Source organism: Triticum urartu, chromosome 2A (assembly GCF_056163025.1).
Source record: "Triticum urartu cultivar PI428250 chromosome 2A, HENAU_Tu73, whole genome shotgun sequence".
Classification (NCBI taxonomy): Eukaryota; Viridiplantae; Streptophyta; class Magnoliopsida; order Poales; family Poaceae; genus Triticum; species Triticum urartu.
In genome coordinates, this window is record NC_141874.1 from 322,718,855 (window position 1) to 322,741,796 (window position 22,942).

Below are 22,942 nucleotides of genomic sequence, written 5' to 3' on the forward strand. Positions count from 1 at the left end.
TTTATTCTTTATTTATTTCATTTCGATTTTTCCCTCTTCCTCTATCCCTATCCTCTAGGTACAGCGTTTGCATCAATAGAGAACCTTTTCCTCTGTATGAATCTATATTATTCCATTCCAATTTCTTCCCGAAACTTCCCAAGAAAAATCCCGAATTGGATCCAAAATTGACGGGTTAATGTGAGCTTATCCATGCGGTTAGGCACTCTTCAAATAGGAATCCATTTTCTAACTGGCTTTCGTGCTTTGGTGAGGAGTCAGGTCTACTTACTTTATGCTTCTTTCCAATTTTATGGTGGATTTGATAAGAACCCTTTTTGCTTTCTTGATAAATAATCAACAAAAAAAGCATTTTTTTATATAACCTGCTTGTTTTATTATAATTATAACAAGTCCTATATGGAAATGCCCGCTAAAGAGAAAATCTATTTGATTGTCTCTCGGCCAATATCGATTTTTAGAAAGAAAAAACAAGAACATCGATAGAGAAAAAAAAGCCGACTATCGGATTTGAACCGATGACCCTCGCATTACAAATGCGATGCTCTAACCTCTGAGCTAAGTGGGCTTACATAACGGAAATAGTGTAACAAATAGAAATAGGTATAGTATAGGAAATCCGTAAAATCTCAGATATTAGTTATTAATCTTAGCTATAGATTTCTATGGTATATGGAATTTATGGTTTCCTTTGGTGCAAATCCAATTATCTAAATTGGAAATAAGAAGCAATTCTCCCATTGGTAGCAAATGGTTATCCATTAAGCGGAGGAAATAGTAATAAAAAGAAAAAGGCTTATGCTCCTTTATCTTAAAAGAACGGACTAACAGGGTCAGCTACTTAGCCAACTTTCATAATTAAATAATAAATAATATCTGACGAATTAGAATCATCTTGATAGAGATAACAGGCCCTTTCTATGTATTATCAATAGGATCAATTCTAACAAGTCACACACTCATATTCCAGAGATACCGAAACAAAAAAATTCCGCGGTCGAACTACCATAATATCTAGAAATGTAGATCTTAAACTAGAAAGGCTTTTTTGGATGGAAAAACTCTGACTTCCTAGTTTTAGTTAGTAGAAACCTAATTGGTTAAAATTCCCAAATTAGATAGAAAAAGTAAATAAAATAGGGGCTTATGTTGGATTGGCACGATATAATATAAATCCAAATAGGATTAAAAAAGAGGTAAATTGTGTCTAAATAATTAGACAACTAGGAATACTAATAATCTTCTCCTATCCTATTTTTTGATTCATTTAGTTCTTCAATTAACTCAAAGTTCTTTCTTTTTCTTTAAAGAATTCTGCCTTCCTTAAAATATCATAAACAGTTCTTGTTGGTTGAGCACCCTTTTCAAGGAAATAGAGAATAGCTGGAACATTTAAACAAGTTTGATTCTTTATCGGATCATAAAAACCTACTTTTTGAAGATCTCTTCCTTCTCTTCGAGATCGAACATCAATTGCAACGATTTGATAGACAGCTTATTGGGATAGATGTAGATAAACAATTGCAATGACTTCTTTATTTCTTTATGTGCAAAAAAATAAGATTGTCTAGTATTTTTTAGTGTAAGTAATATAATATGGTAGGGTATGTGGCTTTTTCTACACACACTTTCTACACACAAATGAAAAACGGTTATGGATGCGGATATAGGCTACGAGCATAAATGCATGAATATGCAGAGCCAGGTATAGCGAGTTTTATTTTATTTATTTTAATTGAATCAACGAATATTTTTTGTCCGGTAAAATACCGGTACTCTATTCCATAAGAGTGGAATAGGAAATTAAGATGAGGATGGTATCATCATAAAGAAAGATAGAGTAATATAATATCCTAAATTGTACTAATCCACATATCGTTCGAATCTAAGAGAAATTCTAGATAATGTTTCCTACCCTGAAATTTTCTTGTCTTTCCCGAATGCTAAAGAGAAGAAGAGGATTGAGTCAAAAGAAAAAGCTATTTTGGAGTTTTATCAACAATTTGCTTGTGTAGGTGGGGACCTGGTATTTTCGGAGTCCTTATGCGAGGAATTACAAAAGAAATTTTTTCAACAAAAATGTGAATTAGGAAGGATTGGTCGACGAAATATGAATCGGAGACTTAATCTTGATATTCCTCAGAACAATACATTCTTGTTACCACGAGATGTATTGGCCGCTACGGATCATTTGATTGGAATGAAATTTGGAACGGGTATACTTGACGATGACGATATGAATCACTTGAAAAATAAACGTATTCGTTCGGTTGCGGATCTGTTACAAGATCAATTCGGATTGGCTCTTGGTCGTTTACAACATGCAGTTCAAAAAACTATTCATAGAGTATTCATACGTCAATCGAAACCGACTCCCCAAACTTTGGTAACTCCAACTTCAACTTCAATTTTATTAATAACTACTTATGAGACCTTTTTTGGCACATACCCGTTATCTCAAGTTTTTGATCAAACGAATCCATTGACACAAACTGTTCATGGGCGAAAAGTGAGTTGTTTAGGTCCTGGAGGGTTGACGGGGAGAACCGTCCATAACATCCCTTATTCAATCCATAATCAAGAATAATTAGGATTTCTAAAAAAAAGAAAAAATAAAGGGTCCACTCATAGGAAAACCCAACCTTTCCCCGCATCCGGCACTAATCTATTTTTAACGTCTAATTAGAGCGGGGAATCATTCCAATTAGGAAGTTCAGCTCGTTGCTTTTTATTTTACCAGAATTGGAGCCAGGCTCTATCCATTTATTCATTAGACCCAGAAAATCGTAATTTTGGATTCCATTCAAAAAAGATTGATTTTATTACGACATGCTATTTTTTCCATTCATTACCTTTGAGGATCAGTCGTGGTCTTCTAGACTCTACCAAGAGTCTGGACGAATTTGTTGTTTCATCCAAATGTGTAAAAGATCATAGTCGCACTTAAAAGCCGAGTACTCTACCATTGAGTTAGCAACCCAGATAAAAAAAGTGAAAAAAAAATTCCTATATGCTCTCCCTCCCTCTTTAATGAGAGATGCAAAATAAAAAAGTGAAGTAAGGGTGCCCTATGGGTATTTGATCTTGCTCCCTGCCCCTTTTTTTCATGGAAAAAGGAAATATCAATTTCTCCATTCATTGAACCCTAGTTCGGGACTGACGGGGGATGTAAAGCCAAGCAAATTGCTTCCGCGCCGAGAACCGAAGATTGTGTGGGTTGTAAGAGATGTGAATCTGCCTGCCCGACAGATTTTTTAAGTGTCCGCGTTTATTTAGGGCCTGAAACAACACGTAGCATGGCTCTATCTTATTGCCTAGATCCCGTGTAAATGGAAATTTCATTGATAAGACCTCCTCAATTGTAGCCAATATTTTATTGCGAATAATTCCGACAACCTCAGGAGAAAAAAAGGCATTTACTTATTATAGAGATGGTGCGATTTGACTCTTTTTTTTGCTTTTTTTTAGCCCTACCTATACCTCAGTCTTACGAAAAAGAGAGGGGGGTTGGCATAGAGAGAACCAAATTTGTAAAGCAAACAAACCCACGCTTCGGGAAGGTGAGGCGAACTAACAATTCCTTCCGTCGTGTATCCTCGATTGATGCCATCAGATTATAAGTTCATTCCATACCGAACCAGACCGTGCACATTCTTATTATGAGAAGGGGTCATTCGAGCCTATGGAAATAGGATACTCTGTTTACATAGAAATCCCTACGTCCTTACATTCTATTTAGGATTAGGAATAGGTGTAATCAGACCTGCTTTTGACATATCTATCCTATTCTTATTTGGGTACCATATGCACCTCTTTGGGCTTCTATTGAATCGAGAAGTCTGCATAAAAGTCTTTGCCCAAAAGGATAATCCTAGAATTCCGTCTGTCTTCTGGATTTGGAGAAGTGCCGATTTTCAAGAACGCGAATCTTATGATATGGTGGGAATCTCTTATGATAATCATCCGCGCCTTAAACGTATCCTAATGCCTGAAAGTTGGATAGGCTGGCCCTTACGTAAGGATTATATAACCCCCAATTTTTATGAAATACAAGATGCTCATTGAATGATAAGAAATTCATGCTCACTTATACAACACAACTCCAGATTTTATTCAAGTCAAGGAATATTTTTAGGTTCTTTCCCTAGATGAAACGGAATACCTATTTATAATTATAGGTGAATCCATGGAGGGTCATCATTGAATTGACTCTTTTTGGAAATAGTATTTTTTTTGCAGCTTAGCTCAATTCATGCATGGTTCCAGATAATCTGCTTGGTTGCAAAAAAATAGTTAGAAATGCGTATGAATATATAGCCTAGAGTTGTAGGAGAGAGAATAGAATAGACTATATTATGGAATTTTCAAAGTATATATGCATTAAGGAGGGTGGAGTCAGGCTAGATCTATACTATAATATCCTTAATGTCTATAAGAGTTCCGAATCGAATCTCTTTAGAAAGAGGATCTTTTGTCTCATGGTAGCCTGCTCCAGTCCCCTTACGAAACTTTCGTTATTGGGTTAGCCATACACTTCACATGTTTCTAGCGATTCACATGGCATCATCAAATGATACAAGTCTTGGATAAGAATCTACAACGCACTAGAACGCCCTTGTTGACGATTCTTTACTGCGACAGCATCTAGGGTTCCTCGAATAATGCGATATCTCACACCGGGGTATTTATCGTACTTTTGCCTTGGGGGGTCTCTTCCTCATTTAACAAATGTCTGGAACTTTGGATTAAGAATTGGTGGAATACCAGGCAATCCGAAACTCTCTTAACTGATATTCAAGAGAAAAGGATTCTAGAAAGATTCATAGAATTAGAAGAACTTTCTCTCTTGGACGAGATGATAAAAGGGAAACTAAAGACACATGTACAAAAACCTCCTACAGGAATACACAAGGAAATAATACAATGGGTCAAAATAAATAATGAGGATCATCTCCATACCATTTTGCATTTCTCGACAAATATAATCTGTTGGCGAAAGCCTGACGGAGCAATGCCGCGTGGAGGTGGAAGGCCTACGGGTCATCAACTTCTTTTCTCGGAGAAGAAACAATGACGGTATCTGAGGAATAAGCATCGGCTAACTCTGTGCCAGCAGCCGCGGTAAGACAGAGGATGCAAGCGTTATCCGGAATGATTGGGCGTAAAGCGTCTGTAGGTGGCTTTTCAAGTCCGCCGTCAAATCCCAGGATCCAAATTTATTGCTGTAGCTACCCATTCAATGTAGAAGAATTTAAATTTTAGAATCGAAGGTTCATAATATAAAAATATAAAACTTCTCGGCTTTTACCCATTTTAAATTTTTTTTGGAATGAACACAACATTCAATTTGGCATACAGAGTACTAAAGATTTCATCGAAAACTTACAGCAGCTTGCCAAACAAAGGCTAATAGAAAAAAGAATAGAGGTATAACAGGCATAATATCCACGATTGGATTGAAAATAGCATAAGCTTCGGGTAATTTGGCAAAGAAAAAACTAGTAGGATAAAGAACAGAATTAAAACAGATACAGGTTAAACTAAGTATATTAGGCATAACAAGCATTTCATTCTTGTAGAGTAAATAATTGGATTTTTCTTGAGTTATTTTTATTTATCTCATGCCTTTCCTCGTTCATGGTTCGATATTCTGGTGTCCTAGGCGTAGAGGAACCACACCAATCCATCCCGAATTTGGTGGTTAAACTCTACTGCGGTGACGATACTGTAGGGGAGGTCCTGCGGCAAAATAGCTCGATGCCAGAATGATAAAAAGCTTAACACCTCTTATTTGACTTTTTCACTATTTTGAAATAAGAAAAAGATCCAAATCTAAAATGCAAAGGTCGTCTTATTCAAAACCTCAATCATCACATCCCCCCAATAAGCATAAGCATTAGCTCTCCCTGAAAAGGAGGTGATCCAGCCGCACCTTCCAGTACGGCTACCTTGTTACGACTTCACTCCAGTCGCAAGCCTAGCCTTAGGCATCCCCCTCCTTACGGTTAAGGGTAATGACTTCAAACATGGCCAGCTCCTATAGTGTGACGGGCGGTGTGTACCCATTGAGCAAAGATAGGTTGTAATTGTATGGCAGTATCCGAAAACATATCTTGTGGACGGCCTAAAGCACTCATGGTATCATTATGAATGTACAAGCCAAAACTGTGAAAACCTAGAAATATACAGAGTTTTCATTAAAATAGACTTCGTTTGGTAGTATCGTTTCCATTTTTTTTTAACAATAAACTCTTGCTTTGCCCAATAGAAACACAAACACTGCTTGAAAGAGTTGGAACTTCTTTTTTCTAACTTGCAATTATAGAACTAATTTTTTCTAATTAATTTCCCCTTTACATTTTGAAAATTCTTTCAATACAATGAAAAAAATCCAAAAGGGTTTCTATTTAATGATGAAATTAAAATAAAATGGATAAATAGAAAAGGCTTTTTGGATTTTTTAAAAATTTCTAGAATGAAAGTCTTTATGCTCTTATTAATAAGATTTACTAACCTTATGATTTTGGAGAAGATAGGTGGAAGTTGTAAGTCCTATTGTAAGAATACTCCACTTTTCATAATTTTCCTAATAGAATCCTCATATTCTATTAGGAAAATTATGAAAAGTTCATTGATAGGAAAAGAATACTTAGCACACAGTATACCAAACAAAACTTTTTTTTTCTAATATTTGACTAAGACTGGATTTCATTCCACTTTCCTATTTCTGAACAACAACTTATGTTATCAACTATTTCGTGTTTTCAAAGTTATTAATTGTCTCATACCCTATTTTTGATTTCGATAGTGCACACAAATTTGCAATTATTCATCTACTACTGGAATTTGGATTTATTTTATCGATGCAAATTGGATTTGGATAGAAGGGTACATTCTTTCTAATATTTTAGATATAAGAAATGTTTCTTCTATCTAAAATATTAGAAAAAATTTTGCTGATTTATTTATTGCTATATGCAATTTATGGAATTGATACACCATTTAATTGATATCATTTAGCAAAATGAAACACAGCATATGCATCCATCTTTTGGCTCGAGAATTTCGGTATTATCTCCCCCCCCCCTTCAATGGCATAATAAAATATTATGGCTTTATGCTTAATCCGTGTATAGGTAAACTTTAGGTCCGAACAGCATTATTATCCAAAGATCCCCTTTATGTACATATCTCTATGGGGAATCATGCTTTAATTTTTCAAAGTATTAAATTAAATATCTTGAATAAAAAAAGGAAATTTGCTCTGATATAGAGTATAACCTGACTATCTTGGCTAGACATGTTAGAGGCTTGTATTCAAGCCTTTTTTGTCCACCAGTTTCCGGTACTCCAGAGCGGAGTAGAGCAGTTTGGTAGCTCACGAGGCTCATAACCTTGAGGTCACGGGTTCGATTCCCGTCTCCGCACTTAGCAGTCTGTATAAAAGGACTATTCTATTTCTCTAGATATGTATGGTAGAGGGGCGTATCCAACCCTTTTTTATTCATTAGTTCCCGGCCCTAGAGGGCAAAATTGAGCAGTTTGCGAAGTCACTTGCCTTCAAAAAAAGAAGGCGCAAGGCCTCTCCCTACCCTGCAGAAAATAAAAATGAAACGAAAGGGACAGTCTACCTCTCCCTTCCCTTTAAAAAAAGTTTGCCTGTTGTTTGTCTCAGTTAATACCCAATTTTTGGAGCTCTGTTGGCGAGTTCTATTTCTGCCTCTGGAGCGCCCTCTTTTTTTGAGTGGGATGCAAAGGAAGGGTAAGATAGTAAGGGATACGGCACTAGACTAACACCTAATTAATACTTAATTTAATATAAGTAGTTAAACAGTTAACTAGACTAAACTTTTTATCATAGTACTTTGATAAATTAAGCGGGCGAGCGGCGGGAATCGAACCCGTATCTTCTCCTTGGCAAGGAGATATTTTACCATTGAACTACGCTCGCTACGGTATATATTTTATAGAGTATATCCGCCTGGGTCGACCTTCTATGTCTGGGTCGACCGTTCAACAAGTCTACGTGTAAGATATCCAGCATCTGCTGTTCGCACAGCAGTATCTACAACCCCTTTGCGGGCTCCATAGCAGGAAATTATATATTCTGTCAAAGAAAGTCCCTCGCGTAAATTGCTTTGAATAGGTAAATCAATCATTTGTCCTTGAGGGTCCGACATTAATCCTCTCATACCTACTAATTGGTGTACTTGAGATGCATTTCCTCTGGCTCCTGAAAAAGACATTAGATAGACTGGATTAGAAGGATCCGTTATCCGAAAATTTGAATTCATTTCTTGTTTCAAATATTCACTTGTCGCATACCATATCTCAACAGATTGGCGTAATTTTTCTACCGCGTGTACAGCCCCATAATAATAGTGTTTCTCCAAAAGAAAACTCTGTTGTTCCGCGTCTTGGACTAACCATCCCTTAGAGGGTATTGCTCCGGAATGGAAACGAGGGAATGTCCACAATACCCGGATTTAGTCAGATCCAATTCGAGGGATTTTGTAGGTTCATTAATCAAGCCTTGGCAGAAGAACTTGACAAGTTTCCAACAATTAAAGATCCAGATCACGAAATTGCATTTCAATTATTTGCGAAAGGATATCAACTGCTAGAACCCTCGATAAAAGAAAGAGATGCTGTGTATGAATCACTCACCTATTCTTCCGAATTATATGTATCTGCGAGATTAATTTTTGGTTTCGATGTGCAAAAGCAAACCATTTCTATCGGAAACATTCCTGAATCTAATCTTTTGGAAAAAATAAGTCTCTTCGCTTGAATTTTAGAACTTAGAATTTATTACCCTAGAAAAAAAAAAGAAAAACCTAATCCTTTGAATCTTTGGTATCCTTCAAATCTTCGCTATCCTTCAAATCTTCGCTATCCTTCGAGTCTTCGATACGCTTCGAATCCTTATGGGGAAGGGCGCGGCCTGCCTTGGCCGGCCCCTCTCTCTCCACTAGGGCCCAACAAGGCCCATTAACCCCCGGGGGGTTCCGGTAACCCCTCCGGCACTCCGGTAAAATCCCGATTTCACCTGGAACTCTTCCGATGTCCAAATGTAGGCGTCCAATATATCAATCTTTATGTCTCGACCATTTCGAGACTCCTCGTCATCTCCGTGATCATATCCGGGACTCTGAACTACCTTTGGTACATCAAAGCATATAAACTCATAATACCAATCGTCACAGAACTTTAAGCGTGCGGACCCTACGGGTTCGAGAACTATGTAGACATGACCGAGACATGTCTCCGGTCAATAACTAATAGCGGAACCTGGATGCTCATATTGGTTCCTACATATTCTACGAAGATCTTTATCGGTCAAACCGCATAACAATATACGGTGTTCACTTTGTCATCGGTATGTTACTTGCCTGAGATTCGATCATCGGTATCCCAATACCTAGCTCAATCTCTTTACCGGCAAGTCTCTTTACTCGTTTCGTAATGCAACATCCCGCAACTAACTCATTAGTCACATTGCTTGCAAGGCTTATAGTGATGTGCATTACCGAGAGGGCCCAGAGATACCTCTCCGACAATCGGAGTGACAAATCCTATTCTTGATCTATGCCAACTCCAAGAACACCATCAGAGACAACTATAGAGCACCTTTATAATCACCCAGTTACGTTGTGACATTTGGTAGCACACAAAGTGTTCCTCTAGTATTCAGGAGTTGCATAATCGCATAGTCATAGGAACATATATAAGTCATGAAGAAAGCAGTAGCAATAAACTTAAACGATCAAGTGCTAAGCTAATGAAATGGGTCAATTCAATCACATAATTCTCCTAATGATGTGATCTTGTTGATCAAATAACAACTCATGTCTATGGCTAGGAAGCTTAACCATCTTTGATCAATGAGCTAGTCAAGTAGAGGCATACTAGTGACACTATGTTTGTCTATGTATTCACACATGTATTATGTTTCCGGTTAATACAATTCTAGCATGAATAATAAACATTTATCATGAAATAAGGAAATAAATAATAACTTTATTATTGCCTCTAGGGCATATTTCCTTCAGTCTCCCACTTGCACTAGAGTCAATAATCTAGATTACACAGTAATGATTCTAACACCCATGGAGTCTTGGTGTTGATCATGTTTTGCTCGTGGAAGAGGCTTAGTCAGCGGGTCTGCAACATTCAGATCTGTATGTATCTTGCATATCTCTATGTCTCCCACCTGGACTTGATCCCGGATGGAATTGAAGCATCTCTTGATGTGCTTGGTTCTCTTGTGAAATCTGGATTCCTTTGCCAAGGCAATTGCACCAGTATTGTCACAAAAGATTTTCATGGGACCCAATGCACTAGGGATGACACCTAGATCGGATATGAACTCCTTCATCCGGACTCCTTCATTTGCTGCTTCCGAAGCAGCTGTGTACTCCGCTTCACATGTAGATCCTGCCACGACGCTTTGTTTAGAACTGCTCCAACTGACAGCTCCACCGTTCAATATAAACACGTATCCGGATTGCGATTTAGAATCGTCTAGATCAGTGTCAAAGCTTGCATCGACATAACCATTTACGAAGAGCTCTTTGTCACCTCCATAAACGAGAAACATATCCTTAGTCCTTTTCAGGTACTTCAGGATGTTCTTGACCACTGTCTAGTGATCCACTCCTGGGTTACTTTGGTACCTCCCTGCTAAACTAATAGCAAGGCACACATCATGTCTGGTACACAGCATTGCATACATGATAGAGCCTATGGCTGAAGCATAGGGAACACTTTTCATTTTCTCTCTATCTTCTGCAGTGGTCGGGCATTGAGTCTTACTCAATTTCACACCTTGTAATACAGGCAAGAACCCTTTCTTTGCTTGATCCATTTTCAACTTCTTCAAAACTTTATCAAGGTATGTGCTTTGTGAAAGTCCAATTAAGCGTCTTGATCTATCTCTATATATATTGATGCCCAATATATAAGCAGCTTCACCGAGGTATTTCATTGAAGAACTCTTATTCAAGTATCCTTTTATGCTATCCGGAAATTCTATATCATTTCCAATCAATAATATGTCATCCACATATAATATTAGAAATGCTACAGAGCTCCCACTCACTTTCTTGTAAATACAGGCTTCTCCAAAAGTCTGTATAAAACCATATGCTTTGATCACACTATCAAAACGTTTATTCCAACTCCGAGAGGCTTGCACCAGTCCATAAATGGATCGCTAGAGCTTGCACACTTTGTTAGTACCCTTTGGATTGATAAAACCTTCAGGTTGCATCATATACAACTCTTCTTCCAGAAAACCATTCAGGAATGCAGTCTTTACATCCATTTGCCAAATTTCATAATCATAAAATGTGGCAATTTGCTAACATCATTCGGACGGACTTAAGCATCGCTACGGGTGAGAAGGTCTCATCGTAGTCAACTCCTTGAACTTGTCGAAAACCTTTCGTAACAAGTTGAGCTTTGTAGACAGTAACGTTACCGTCAACATCAGTCTTCTTCTTGAAGATCCATTTATTCTCGATGGCTTGACGATCATCGGGCAAGTCAACCAAAGTCCACACTTTGTTCTCATACATGGATCCCATCTCAGATTTCATGGCCTCAAGCCATTTTGCGGAATCTGGGCTCATCATCGCTTCCTCATAGTTCGTAGGTTCGTCATGGTCAAGTAACATGACCTCCAGAACAGGATTACCGTACCACTCTAGTGCAGATCTTCCTCTGGTTGACCTACGAGGTTCGGTAGTAACTTGATCTGAAGTTTCATGATCATCATCATTAGCTTCCTCACTAATTGGTGTAGGTGTCACCGGAACCGGTTTCTGTGATGAACTACTTTCCAATAAGGGAGCAGGTACAGTTACCTCATCAAGTTCTACTTTCCTCCCACTCACTTCTTTTGAGAGAAACTCCTTCTCTAGAAAGGATCCATTCTTAGCAATGAATGTCTTGCCTTCGGATCTGTGATAGAAGGTGTACCCAACAGTTTCCTTTGGGTATCCTATGAAGACACATTTCTCGGATTTGGGTTCGAGCTTATCAGGTTGAAGCTTTTTCACATAAGCATCGCAGCCCCAAACTTTAAGAAACGACAACTTTGGTTTCTTGCCAAACCACAGTTCATAAGGTGTCGTTTCAATGGATTTTGATGGTGTCCTATTTAACGTGAATGTAGTTGTCTATAAAGCATAACCCCAAAATGATAGCAGTAAATCAGTAAGAGACATCATAGATTGCTCCATATCTAGTAAAGTACGATTACGACGTTCGTGGCGTGAGTTACGAAACTATTCCACATTGTTTCAAATGTAAACCAAACTCGTAACTCAAATATTCTCCTCTAGGATCAGATCGTAGAAACTTCATTTTCTTGTTACGATGATTTTCTACTTCACTCTGAAATTCTTTGAACTTTTCAAATGTTTCAAACTTATGTTTCATTAAGTAGATATACCATATCTGCTTAAATCATCTGTGAAGGTGAGAAAATAACGATACCCGCCACGAGCCTCAACATTCATCGGACCACATACATCAGTATGTATGATTTCCAACAAATCTGTTGCTCGCTCCATTGTTACGGAGAACGGTGTTTTAGTCATCTTGCCCATGAGGCATGGTTCACAAGTACCAAGTGATTCATAATCAAGTGATTCCATAAGTCCATCAGTATGGAGTTTCTTCATGCGCTTTACACCAATATGACCCAAACGGCAGTGCCAAAAATAAGTTGCACTATCATTATCAACTCTGCATCTTTTGGCTTCAACATTATGAACATGTGTATCACTACTATCGAGATTCAACACAAATAGGCCACTCTTCAAGGGTGCATGACCATAAAAGATTACTCATATAAATAGAACAACCATTATTCTCAGATTTAAATGAATAACCGTCTCGCATCAAACAAGATCCAGATATAAAGTTCATGCTTAACGCTGGCACCAAATAACAATTATTCATGTCTAAAACTAATCCCGAAGGTAGATGTAGAGGTAGGTGCCGACAGCGATCACATCGACTTTGGAACCATTTCCCATGCGCATCGTCACCTCGTCCTTAGCCAGTCTTCTCTTAATCCATAGTCCCTGTTTCGAGTTGCAAATATTAGCAACAAAACCAGTATCAAATACCCAGGTGCTACTGCGAGCTCTAGTAAGGTACACATCAATAACATGTATATCACATATACCTTTGTTCACCTTGCCATCCTTCTTATCCGCCAAATACTTGGGGCAGTTCCGCTTCCAGTGACTAGTCCCTTTCCAGTAGAAGCACTCAGTCTCAGGCTTAGGTCCAGACTTGGGTTTCTTCTCTTGAGCAGCAACTTGTTTTCCATTCTTCTTGAAGTTCCCTTCCTTCTTCCCTTTACCCTTTTTCTTGAAACTGGTGGTCTTGTTGACCATCAACACTTGATGCTCCTTCTTGATTTCTACCTCCGCAGCCTTTAGCATTGCAAAGAGCTTGGGAATCGTCTTATCCATACCTTGCATATTATAGTTCATCACGAAGCTCTTGTAGCTTGGTGGCAGTGATTGAAGAACTCTGTCAATGACACTATCAACCGGAAGATTAACTCCCAGCTGAGTCAAGTGATTATGGTACCCAGACATTCTGAGTATATGTTCACTTACAGAACTATTCTCCTCCATCTTGCAGCTGTAGAACTTATTGGAGAATTAATATCTCTCAATCCGGGCATTTGCTTGAGATATTAACTTCAACTCCTGGAACATCTCATATGCTCCATGATGTTCAAAACAACATTGAAGTCCCGGTTCTAAGCCGTAAATCATGGCACACTGAACTATTGAGTAGTCATCTGCTTTGCTCTGCCAGACGTTCATAACATCTGGCGTTGCTCCTGTAGCGGGTTTGGCACCCAGCGGTGCTTCTAGGACATAATTCTTTTGTGTAGCAATGAGGATAATCCTCAAGTTACGGACCCAGCCCATGTAATTGCTACCATCATCTTTCAGCTTTGCTTTCTCAAGGAACGCATTAAAATTCAACGGAACAATAGCACGAGCCATCTATCTACAATAACATAGACAAGCAAAATACTATCAGGTACTAAGTTCATGATAAATTTAAGTTCAATTAATCATATTACTTAAGAACTCCCACTTAGATAGACATCCATCTAATCATCTAAGTGATCACATGATCCATATCAACTAAGCCATAACCGATCATCACGTGAAATGGAGTAGTTTTCAATGGTGAACATCACTATGTTGATCATATCTACTATATGATTCACGCTCGACCTTTCGGTCTCAATGTTCTGAGGCCATATCTGCATATGCTAGGCTTGCCAAGTTTAACCCGAGTATTCTGCGTGAGTAAAATTGTCTTACACCCGTTGTAGATGACCGTTGAGCTTATCACACCTGATCATCACGTGGTGTCTCTACACGACGAACTTTGGCAATGGTCCATACTCAGGGAGAACACTTTTACCTTGAAATTTAGTGAGAGATCATCTTATAATGCTACCATCAAACAAAGCAGAATAAGATGCATAAAGTATAAACATCACATGCAATCAATATAAGTGATATGATATGGCCATCATCATCTTGTGCCTTTGATCTCCATCTCCAAAGCACCGTCATGATCACCATCATCACCGGTGCGACACCTTGATCTCCATCGTAGCATCGTTGTCATCTCGCCAACTATTGCTTCTACGACTATCGCTACCGCTTAGTGATAAAGAGAAGCAATTACAGGGTGATTGCATTGCATACAATAAAGCGACAACCATATGGCTCCTGCCAGTTACCGATAACTCTGTTACAAAACATGATCATCTCATACAATAAATATAGCATCATGTCTTGACCATATCACATCACAACATGCCCTGCAAAAACAAGTTAGACGTCCTCTACTTTGTTGTTGCAAGTTTTACGTGGCTGCTACGGGCTGAGCAAGAACCGTTCTTACCTACGCATCAAAACCACAACGATAGTTTGTCAAGTTGGTGTTGTTTTAACCTTCTCAAGGACCGGGCGTAGCCACACTCGGTTCAACTAAAGTTGGAGAAACTGACACCCGCCAGCCACCTGTGTGCAAAGCACGTCGGTAGAACCAGTCTCGTGTAAGCGTACGTGTAATGTCGGTCTGGGTCGCTTCATCCAACAATACCCACGAACCAAAGTATGACATGCTGGTAAGTAGTATGACTTGTATCGCCCACAACTCACTTGTGTTCTACTCATGCATATAACATCTACGCAATAAACTGGCTCGGATACCACTGTTGGGGAATGTAGTAATTTCCAAAAAAACCGATGCACACGCAAGATCATGGTGATGCATAGCAACGAGAGGGGAGAGTGTCGTCCATGTACCCTCGTAGACCGTTAAGCGGAAGCGTTATGACAATGCGGTTGATGTAGTCGTACGTCTTCACGATCGACCGATCATCAGTACCGAACGTACGGCACCTCCGTGTTCAGCACACGTTTAGCTTGGTGACGTCCCGCGAACTCACGATCTAGTAGAGATTGGGGAAGAGTTTCGTCAGCACGATGGTGTGGTGACGATGTCGATGAAGCTACCGTTGCAGGACTTCGCCTAAGCACCGCTACAGTATGACCGAGGTGGATTATGGTGGAGGGGGCACCGCACACGGCTGGGAGAGATCAATGATCAACTTGTGTGTCTAGAGGTGCCCCCTGCCCCCGTATATAAAGGAGCAAGGGGGAGGCCGGCCGGCCCTAGAGGGCGCGCCAGGAGGAGGAATCCTCCTCCGAGTAGGAGTAGGATTCCCCTCTTTCCTACTCCTACTAGGAGGGGGAAAGGAAGGGGGAGAAGGAGAAGGAAAGGGGGCGCCCCCCCCTCTCCTAGTCCAATTCGTACCAGAGGGGGAGGGGGCGCACGGCTTGCCCTGGCCGGCCCCTCTCTCTCCACTAGGGCCCAACAAGGCCCATTAACCGCCGGGGGGTTTCGGTAACCCCTCCGGCACTCCGGTAAAATCCTGATTTCACCCGGAACTCTTCGATGTCCAAATGTAGGCTTCCAATATATAAATCTTTATGTCTCGACCATTTCGAGACTCCTCGTCATGTCCGGGATCATATCCGGGACTCCGAACTACCTTCGATACATCAAAACATATAAACTCATAATACCGATCGTCACAGAACTTTAAGCATGCGGACCCTACGGGTTCGAGAACTATGTAGACATGAACGAGACATGTCTCTGGTCAATAACCAATAGCAGAACCTGGATGCTCATATTGGTTCCTACATATTCTACGAAGATCTTTATCGGTCAAACCGCATAACAATATACGTTGTTCCCTTTGTCATCGGTATGTTACTTGCCTGAGATTCGATCGTCAGTATCCCAATACCTAGCTCAATCTCTTTACCGGCAAGTCTCTTTACTCGTTCCATAATGCAACATCCCGCAACTAACTCATTAGTCTCATTGCTTGCAAGGCTTATAGTGAAGTGCATTACCGAGAGGGCCCAGAGATACCTCTCCGACAATCGGAGTGACAAATCCTATTCTTGATCTATGCCAATTCCACGAACACCATCAGAGACACATGTAGAGCACCTTTATAATCCCCAGTTATGTTGTGACGTTTGGTAGCACACAAATTGTTCCTCCGGTATTCAAGAGTTGCATAATCTCATAGTCATAGGAACATATATAAGTCATGAAGAAAGCAGTAGCAGTAAACTTAAACGATCAAGTGCTAAGCTAACGAAATGGGTCAAGTCAATCACATCATTCTCCTAATGATGTGATCCCGTTGATCAAATAACAACTCATGTCTATGGCTAGGAAACTTAACCATCTTTGATCAATGAGCTAGTCAAGTAGAGGCATACTAGTGACACTATGTTTGTCTATGTATTCACGCATGTATTATGTTTCCAGTTAATAAAATTCTAGCATGAATAATAAACATTTATCATGAAATAAGGAAATAAATAATAACTTTATTATTGCCTCTAGGGCATATTTCCTTCAGTCACCGCTCCACAGATCTCGCTCCTCTTTCTTTCTTCTTTCTTTGATGGCGAGCTCCTTGCGCGGGCACCATGGTTGTCACCGACGAGTTCCTTGGGGTGGACTCCATGTAGCATGAAACGGAGGTCGACACTGTTGAGCTCCTTGGGAGGGTTCCATGGTCGTCCACCACTTTCCTTCTCGTCCTCCTCCGGCCACGGTCATGGCGTACTCGCAACTCCGCGGCTGCACAGCCATGCTACAACCAGTGACCGGCCATGCTACAACCAATGACCGGATTTGTTACAAGGGAGGCGACGGTGATTTTGTGGCGGCGACGTCGGTGCTGCCATTTTGCCGCAGCCCGTACCGAGAAAGCTACGATTGGCGGCAGGATTTGCTACAACCAATGGGGGTCATCCCACGGCGGTGGTGACCACGGCCCGACAGTGATGCTGCAACCAATTTGTTTTTTGCTACAACCAACCCCATTTTTTGCTACTACTGTCTTCGGATTTTGCTGGAAACAACCATTTTTTTGCTACCGCGGTCTTGATTTTTTTTGGAACTGGTGTGTGATTTTTCTTCCACCATATCATGTTCTTGCTGGAACCGGTGTCTCGTATTTTTTTGGTTCCACCCACTGTGCGAGTTTTTTGATGGAACTGGTGCCCCATTTCTTTTTTTGCTTCCACAATATGTTTGTTTTGCTGGAATCGCACGGATTTTTGCTACCACCACTTTTTTGGTTGTAAGCTACGCGGTTGTGCCATTTTGATTCTGCAACCGGCGACGAGGATGGCTGACTGCCACCGGAGCTGTGGCCGTTGCACCGGAGCTGCGACCATCTCCATGGGGAACTGCAACCGCGGGAGCATGCTGCTGCATGCATGAGGCCGAAGACGACAACCGACAGCGATGACGGTGACCGGTGACAATGGCGACCGGTGATGAGGGCAGTGACGGACGGAGAACGTGCGTGTGGTGCTTCAAGGCCAAGGGCATTGCGTGGTGTTGGTTTGACTTTTCTTTTTGTTTCTCTGCGTGCGAGTGGTGAACGAGGATGAAGATTAGGCTATAATCGAATGGTTGTTAGAAGGCATATCAGATGGCTGCGGGCAGACCGGCCCAAATTTGGGCCGGCGCGCCAGCGTAGATTAGTGCCCTATTATATTACTAGTCTAACTTACTCCATGCTATGGCTAGTCTTAGGGACTACCTTTTGGATGATCTGCCCACAGCCAATTCAATGGCCCTTTCCAAAGCCAGCACCGATCTTATCATAAACTAATGGCATTAATTACTGTTTTGATCCACTCCGGCACTCCGAATAAACATGACAGCACATGGCACCGTTCACCTAGGGCGTGTTTGGTTTCTTTGCTCGCACCTGCATCGCACCAGGCATGCAAAAGCTGGCCTGTTTGGTGTCATGTGGGGACTTCTTAGCCTGGCCCAACTGATGCAAAAGCAGGCGTCCTAGCCAGGCTGAGAGGAACACATGAATCGAGCGTTCCTGCGATGCAGCCTCACGCCTGCACCCATGCTTCCACTTAAAGTGAAGCGGTACATGAGAATGACCCTAATATTGTCCAGAATTACTTCAAAACTTCCACCGCAACTCTCTCTCCTCTACTCATAGATCGGATCGAGGAAACAGATCGTCGTCGTCACTGCCGGAGCTTCTTCTTGTGCCGCCGATCAGAGCTACCACCTCCGCAACTGGCCATATCCCCCTTGTGATGTAGGGTGGAACTCTAAATGGCCGATCTTTCATGAAAGGAGCAGATCCCAATGAGGAACACAAAGAACACGAGGGAAAACACGAAAGAATCACTCAAACCAATGAGATTAGGTCACACATATGCTAGATCCTCGAAACACAAAAGGAGATACAAGATCCACGATCAACAAAGGACGATACAAAGGTAATCGGTTCTTCTCCGTGAGGAGGTCTTGAGGGGTCTTCCCATGAAGGGGTCTCGAATCCAAGGTGGATCTTCTCTGAAGAGGTAACGGTCACTCGCAATGGAGTAGATCCGGGTGGATGAGCGAAGCTCTATCTGACATATGAGCTAACACAACGCTAACCCTCAAATGGTGGAGGTGGAGGAGTATATATAGTCTAGGGCCACGAAGGGGTAAGTGAGGGGCGAAGGGGTACATGGGCATCGGGCCCGTTACACTGTCCGCAGACAGGTGTCGGTCGTCCGATGGGTACCGGACGTCCGGTAGCTCGCGAGGGTCTGGTTGTCCGGTACTTGTCGGGCGTCCGACGTTTTGGTTCGGGATAGCCATCGTCGGATTTCCGGACGTTGTCAGTCGTCCGGTGGCTGATGTTCATCAGACATACGGTATCTAGCGGTCGCCCGGGAGCTGTATAGTCCCTTGGCTGTAGCTGATCTGGCAGGCTGAACCTCCAGGCGTCGGACGTCCGGTAAGGATCGGTCATCCGGTGGCTGTAGATTTCAGGCAGCTTCTCCATTTGGTCCTTGTACTTGGTGTCCTCGTCGTCTTATCCATGGTCTTCCTCTTTGTTACTGGTCATGCATAAAAAATATATTTGAGGTAGTAGCCATGTCTCACATGTGGAAAGTGACGATCCGGAGATGAGCGAGTTCACCTTGCGTGCAATGGCGTATAGTCGAGGTCTCATCGTATGTCCTCTTGGGGCATGGGGGTAGTCATAGTGTACATGGGGATGATTGTAGGATGCTCTGCATCATCTCCCCCCCCCTGGGAAAGATCCAACCTCGGATCATGATCCTCATCACCATGGAAACGATTGGCATGGATGGACTTGTAGTCGGACGTAGCTGAAGACATGGCGCAATCCAAGTACTCCAAGGTGTCTCCGGAGTAGTAGACATGAAAAAAGAGCAAACACAAGCGCCACTTGGAAATACAATGGTTAGCGCACACAAAGTGTCCATCAAGTAAGTATGAGTCCGTTCGGCAAGATTGTTCGTGACAAAGCGCATGAAGCTTATCAAGATGATATCGAATGATGTGCAAAGCATTCATTGTGCACACAAATGTATTGTGAATATGATAAATTCAACCACGGTGCAAAATGATGTCATAGTGAGACGGTTTATCAATAGCATGAATATGGCAATGGATGCTTAATATGGTTATGTTACATGCAATTGATGGTAGGCAATATGATCATGATGTATGAATATGCCATCAAGGAAGATCACAACAAATTTGCTAAGGAAATGCACAAGCTCATATATCATGGATAACATAGGAATACAAGATTCAACAAGGCAATCATAATGTGAGTCAATCCATGCATAGGGTGCAAACTTGTGGTGAGTATGATATTCATCTAGCATGACATGTGTCAGCACAATCAACGAATATGGAAGTGTTGGTGAAATGTGTCAAAGGAGTGTTGATGTACCAATGCTCGATGCCATGGCATGAGTGGAGGTTCGAAGGTGCATCCAATAAGTCCGAGCGCTCCTCAATTTGAAGGTCCATAGAGCCAATCTCCAATGTCGCTCCTTCGTTCGCAAGATGTACCATGTAGACAACAAGGAGACAACAATGAAAGAGTGACCCGTCCAATATGCGTATTTGAGGATGGCTCAAACGGAAGGAGTTCACCTTTATCAGAATGTCGAAAATGTTGGTGTCGCGCATCGTGTACGCCTTCACATGACCAAGTTGTCTCGTGATGGTACCGCCTTGTGAATCCTTCAAAACGAAAGAACATGAAAAACACTCGGAAAAACAAATGAGGTTAGCGGAAGTGCAAAACCTATCATTCATGTGGTAAGATGCCCAACAAGTGGTATGCATCATGCTCATCATAAGAAAGGACAAGGGAGCATTTCATAGTATGGAGGCATATGATGCGAGAACAACCAAATACAATAGGCTTAATCAAACAAGCATGCATCACAAGTAATATGTCCAAGTCTCCATGATCAATAAGCATAGATGCAACAATTGGAGGCAAAGCGACAATGAACAAGATATATCATGTGAGAGGCATGAACATATATGTCATCAACCCAAGAAAGCAAGGAAGAGTGGAACATGGGTGATGCGGCAAAGCAAGCAATCATAGTGATCAAGTAAGCAAGCTAGTAGTGCGAAGATGCAACGTACTAGAAGGAATCATGGAAAGCATGTCATGGGTGCAAATAGTGTGCATGAATACTTCACGTGACATAGCACAAGCATGAAAGGAAGATATGAGCAATGTATCATCATTGTATTGGCGAGAGGCCATATGTAAATAGCAATGGGACATCATGACTCTCCCAACACAACAAGCATCAATAGCATGGGGCACAAAGAAATCATGGCAATAGCTACAAGGATCTCCACCAAACATGCAAATACACATAGAAGTAGTATAACGGTGAATCATGGGTAGATGCAAGCAAGGGTCACAATTGCATGGAAAGGCATAGAAGCAAGCATAACATGCAAAGTGAACATGGTAGAATGGGCATAATGTGACAAGTGGTAAATATCCCATAGCCTTGTGAGAGCCAAGTAGAATAGATGTGCGTAGTCGTTGCGCGAAGAGAACGGTGGGAAGGACAATCCACGGGATCCCAAATTGTCGTTGCTCTCAAGAGCTCGTTTCGTCAACTCTTGGGATTCAGAGGTTGACGATTATACATGAGTACCTACACAAAACAAAGACAAAGGGAAAATTGTGTGTGCATGGTATATGTACACATCATCCATTATGATGCGCACGTGCTTGTGTTGGTTAGCACAAAATATCCAATGCTCAAATAAATGAGATGCATGATATAGAAACATGTCATCCATCATGATAGGTTTGTTGTTATGTATAGCATAATGGAGACTCAAATTGTGTAATGCATCATGGGAAATATCTAGAGCATTGTTATTCATGGAATGCATATGGTGCAAGCAATTATGGGAATCATGCAAAGTATGGAATGCATCAAAATCTCCTAATATGTATGAGGAAACTATGAGGGTCTCCTCACGAGCATTAATGGAAATATCACACGAAGAATATTGACAACATCCAAAACAATGCATATTTGGTTCTATGTGATCATGGCATGGTATATTAGATGAATTGCGCAAATCATGTAAAGGAAGCATGGCAATATCATCACATGAAAAACAAAAGCCAATGGCCATCATATTGTCATCTATGCCATAAGTGCAAATGGGATTTATTTTAATGGGGCATGCATAGTTACTATGGTGAGTTTGTAAAGATGCAATATGGGAGATCTCACTCATAGCATATGAAAAGTTTAAAGGGTTGTCGACATGATGTGACCAAAAGAATTTTCACATGATATCCTATGGAGCATAGCATCACAACTAGGCAAATCAACATTCTCATCATCATATTCATCATAAATGGGTGGCATATCGAAACATGACATAGTATGCGATGAATCCATAAGGTGATCATCATCATGCAAGCAATCATTTGCAAGATAGTCCACTAGTAGGACAAGAGAAGCACCATCACCTATGTTACCTTTAGAGCATCGCTCATGTGTTTTAGGTGAGGTTGCAACTTGATGGTACCATGTGGGGGTGCATCTTCTTCCACCATGGCCATCGTCGTCTCATTGGGGGTATGGACTCGTCGAGGGTAGGCATGTCGTAACGTAGGAGACCTAGCACCAAATAAGAAAACACACTCGGAGTAGAGGTTAAGTCGTTAGAAATCATAGTGGCCTCATGTGCCTTATCAACTACCTCACTCACTAAGTGTTGTGGCTCACTCACTCCCTCTTGGATGCTCTCACTCATATGGTTGGTGGAGTCACTCAAATGGCTCTCAACCTCATATAGGATGTGTGGAACACTCTCATGTGTGGGTCTAGTGGTGGTCACACTCATCCTCTCGTAGGAAATGCTCTCAATGTCACGTATGGTGGAGTCAATATTCTCACTCATGGGGTAGTGGCTCTCCTCACATGGCAATTGGGGCATC